The sequence below is a fragment of the Parasteatoda tepidariorum genome, chromosome 3, assembly GCF_043381705.1.
Source record: "Parasteatoda tepidariorum isolate YZ-2023 chromosome 3, CAS_Ptep_4.0, whole genome shotgun sequence".
NCBI lineage: Eukaryota > Metazoa > Arthropoda > Arachnida > Araneae > Theridiidae > Parasteatoda > Parasteatoda tepidariorum.
The window spans coordinates 9,340,147-9,345,154 of NC_092206.1; the positions used below are offsets into that span (position 1 = coordinate 9,340,147).

Below are 5,008 nucleotides of genomic sequence, written 5' to 3' on the forward strand. Positions count from 1 at the left end.
CTTAAATGCTTCCATTACATTTCGTATATTTATTACGGTGCAATATACAATGTAATTAACGTAATAACGAAGAGACAAAGCAAAGCAGTCTGCAAATCCTTTTAATTTCTTACACCAGTATATATATATATTTTTAAAAATAATGAATGTCTAATTGTATATAGGAACACAATAAATTAATCAAAAAAATAACCAAGCTTCACTAAAATCGGATGTGGGATACGCTATTATATCTCAACTATTAATTCTTATATCTTAAATGCTTCCATTACATTTCGTATCTTTATTACGGTGCAATATACAATGTAATTAACGTAATAACGAAGAGACCTTTAGAACATTTATTTATGCTTCTAAAAACACCGTGTTTCTAAACAAAAACTTTTTATTCTCTAATATGGTGTTCCAAGAGAGTGTACATGATTCAAGAACGGTAACAATAATCACAGATATTCTATGTGCAGATTTATTGAGATGTTATTGAGGAGAGGCACCTCTGAAGGATTTTTTGAAAAATTCGCATTTTGCATATTTAAATTGTATATAGTGTAAATTAAATTAAGCAGTGCTTTGAAAATACTTATTAAAAAAAGAATTCAAAAAATTAAAAGCAATTGAAAATAATACTTCCAATGGAAAAACGCCCTAAGCAGCAGAGAATCCGAAAGAAATTTAAACAAAATAAACAATGAAATATGAAAAAAACGGATAAATATGACAACCGAAGCTGAAGTCTTCAGGGGGTACAAGCTCCGGAAGTCATAAAAGCAAAGCCTTTTCTATCGAGAGAGCACGACAGAAGTCTAAAATTGTTCTCTCTGTACCCTAATGGTTTTGTCAAAGTCCAGGAAGAGAATTCAATATAAAATATAAAATACATAAAGCAAATACAGAGGAATAAAAACAAATACATAAGAATAGTACGCACAAGAGCTTGCTTGAAACAAAAATCCTTTTACCAAATTATCCTACTGACTGCGAGGCATAACTAAATTGAAATAAACATAAAACCTTTGGTACCCCCAAAGGTTTTATATTTATTTCAATTTTCGAGAGCAATTTTAGACTTTTGTCGTGCTCTCTCGATAGAAAAGGTTTTGCTCTTATGACTTCCGGAACTGGTACCCCCTGAAGACTTTAGCTTCTGTTGTCATATTTATCCATTTTCTTTTTTATATTACATTGATTCTTTTGAAAATACTTATACATTTCTTTAACTCATAAAACTAAAGGTTTTCTGAATAAATAAAAAAAATATAGTTTTTTTTAAAAAAAAAAAGCTTATTTGTAATGCTAGGTTTCATCAAGGTTGCCGAACAAATGAAAATAAAGGAGTCTAACATGATTAAAGCAAAAATGAAGCATTCTTGATGTTCAAAACTGCTGTCTATCAAGAACAACTTTATTGTTGATAAATAATTTAGTAAAATTAGTAGAATAAAGATTAAAAGCAGCTTTACGTAGACAGTCGAAAACCTTGCTTTAACAGTGTCGTGCGTCTACCACTACAAAAATCATAGATGAAGGTTGACATTGTCGATAGCTACCATCTCCACAACAGTAGCATTCAATAAAACTCAACTTGCTCAAAACGAATCTGTTAATACCTTAATCTAAACAAAAACTTCAATTGTAAAATTTAAGCGATGAATTCCTAGATGTGGAGCCAAATTTCTGAAGAATCTGCGTATGGATCACGTGAGAAACTTTTCATAGCAGATTTTGTACTACCTAGTATTAGTACCTAGATAGGTATTTTCAAATTTATAATTAAAATATTGAAAATAAAATAGTATCAATTTCTGTTAGCCCTTGGAGCTGCACATCGAACTGCAAAGACAGGTATTGTAGCCATGTCTATCATGAGGCCAGAGTTGATCATGAAATCTTAATACCGTCACTTAGTGTGCCTCTTCTTCGGAACAAGATGCACAACAAAAAGTCTGATATTTCATTAATTTTATGGTAATAATTACTGTAAAATCACTGAATCACACTAATTAAATACATATTGCTGTAAAAATTACGTTACAATACTTTATAGTAAAAATGGATTTAACTCATGATGTACCCAAAGTGCCGGTACTTCATACAGTAATTCCATCCAGAATTTTTTACAGTGTAGGTCCTACACGCATGCAAGTTACATTGTAGCATACAATATTGCTAAAAATAATAAAACTCTCGGTGATGGAGAGTTTGTTAAACAGTGTATGCTCCAAATTTGCGTTGTTTTATGTCCATACATGAAAAATAATTTTGAGGCTATAAACTTATCTCGAAAAACGGTGACTTCTAGAATCGAAGCCATTGATAAAAATTTGACATCACAATTAGAGTTAAAAATTGCACAATTCAAATTTTGTTCGATTCTCACGCTCAAAAAACAGGTGCTATGTTTGCTTCATCTTATAAATGTGAACAAGTGTTTTCAACTACGAACCTTAGGAAAAAATCATTTCAGAAGTAGACTAACAGACAAGCATTTAGCCTTGTTCCTTAAAATACGTACATCTCACTCCGAACCTCAATATAAGGAACTTTCAAAACTGAAATCGCAATTTCATTCAATATTTAAATTAAAACTTTTAAATCGTTTTTTTTAATTTAGAAGTTTTTACTTAGCCCACCAAACGGTTTTTTACCCTCGACCAAAAAAAGTTTGCCCATCACTGGTTTAGAATATTAGTGATGTTCTTTAATTTCGTTTGTAATATTCCATTGTTCCTACTAATCATGTCTCTTCTGTTTCGTTTTACTTATTCGCTTTTATTTACATGAACCTCTCTTTCCCCAACCATTGGTTTACTTAAAATAAATCTAATCCTTGGAACGTATTGCTCATCCAAGCGACATTTTTTGTCAGCCATTTTTTTTCCCGTAAAGAAATCGTTTGATTCATCGCATCAACAAACGCTTAATTTCTTCAGTTTAATCGCTAAGTACACTTTTTTTATGCGTGTTAAATTAAAAGAATAAAAAAAAGGATTAAAAAAAGGGGGAGGACATTTATTATATATATACATAAAGATTATTCTATTTGTCATCTATCTCCCTTTTCTTTTATTATTCTGGATAAAGTCAAATGTTTGCAGAGATCTAACTAGAAGGATATTCAGTTGTAAATGGAAGGCAGGTAATTTGGCAATGAGTCAACATCAGCCGGTTTTAATTTGATAAACATATCTGAAAAAAATTGTCTGGGGGATTTTTAATTGCTCTCATTTTTCTTTCCCTTCAGATTTAATTAAAAAAATTATTTGATCTTAAATATCAATTTAACTATTACTTTTAATATAAAATCAAACTTAATTACAAGCTTTAAATGATTCATTAGTGTTTTTGCTGTAAAAAAAATTTTTTTAAATTTTTTTTACCTAAGTATACATGAATTTTCTTCTATATTGCTTACACGATATATTTTGTAATGTATTTAAAAAGCCTTAGTAAAAATACTATAAAAAATTTGTTGCACTTAAAAAATTAAATTTATCGTTAAAATATTTAGCAATACGTGTAAACTTGCTTTATTTATTTCGCGCTGTTTTATATTGTATATTTAAAAAAAAAATACAGTTATAAAGTACCTTTTTTTTGAGCTTCCGCGTATTTTGCAAGACAAACATTTTTTTTAACGACTCCTAGATTGAAGACCCGATTCAACGATAGACCCCACGTTCCTCGAAGATTTTTTTTTAAAAGTCCACCCTGATCTTTAAAAAACAAAAAAAATTTTAAATTTTGTGAACTTGTCATTTATGTGTTTGATTTTTATAATTTTGAAGGGTTTATTGGCCGGATCTTTAAGAGAAATCTCCCCATCCTTTGGATGTTCTGTTTGCGCACAGGCTGCTTAGTAAGTCGTTGACGAAGCCTTTTTATTTTTTAGGATTTAGTTACAGTCTTACTACGGAATGGTACTATTATGGTTGGCTGTTGAATGCAGTAATTTGGCAGATTAAAATGTTCCATTTGTTGTGACACCCCCAATTGATTCATTGATACATAATGTTTACATTTACTTCCCGGAAAAAGAAGATATGTGATTAAAAAACTGTGTCGAAAATTATTCCTAATGTTTAGATATTTACAAATATATCAAGAAAAACTTCTGTATGGATTTTGATTATTGCTTCTTTTTTTACTGAAATTATGTTTCTTTGATAATAAAAATGCCCTCATAGGTGCCTTTCATTATTTTAAAATTATTAAGTATTCTCTTATAAAACCTTAGCTGCAATGCTTATATATACCGAAGAGCCATTACATTATGACCACCCTCCATCTATAACAATGGGCTCGCCCAGGTTTTCATGGTTTCTCGCCCAGGAACAATGTTTTCATGGGGCACATTAGGACCCATAATCCTCATAGAACAATCCCTAACGTCTGTAAGCGACTTGAACATAGTTGAGACCAGGTCACCCGTTCATGGCAACAGTTTTTCCTGCGGAAAATGGTGTTTACCAACAGGATAATGCACTATGTCATAAGGGTCGAATGTTGAGGAACATTCCAGTGACTTTCAAGTCATGTCTTGGCCCCCAAATTCACCTGACCTTAATCCAATAGAGCATTTGTGGTCCTACTTGAAAGACAAAATTCGTGCTGCCACGCTACCCCCTCGCAATGTGAGAGAATTGCAGGACCAGTTGGTGAGCGCTTGGTACCAGATACCTCAGACTACCTCAGCACCTTGTGGAATCAATGCCACGGCGGGTGCTAGCAGTTTTGAGGGCTAAAGGTGGCCCAACATGTTATTAGCAGGGTGGTCATAATGTAATAGCTCTTCGGTGTATATATATTACTGTGANTGTATGTATATATATATATATATATATGCATACATACATGCATACATAATGCAGGTCTTAGGCAGAGAAGGAGGGTACAAAATGTATTTATTAATTATTAGACTAGACTGAGAACAGCTATAAAAGTGGTCACGAAATGTTGTGTTCTTCATTATAAGTTAGGGAAAAATCTTGCGAAGTAAATCCGTAACATG

At 31.7% G+C, this 5,008-nt stretch overlaps 1 long non-coding RNA gene across 1 annotated transcript in view; it reads left to right on the forward strand.

Moving 5' to 3' along the window:
- Nucleotides 1-4,189, forward strand: part of LOC122272008 (uncharacterized) — a 94,075-nt gene extending 89,886 nt beyond the window's left edge. Inside the window, exon 3 of the long non-coding RNA XR_006226726.2 lies at nucleotides 3,890-4,189. This is a non-coding gene — a long non-coding RNA (uncharacterized lncRNA). The remainder of the gene's footprint in view (nucleotides 1-3,889) is intronic.
- The last annotated feature ends 819 nt before the right edge of the window (nucleotides 4,190-5,008 follow it).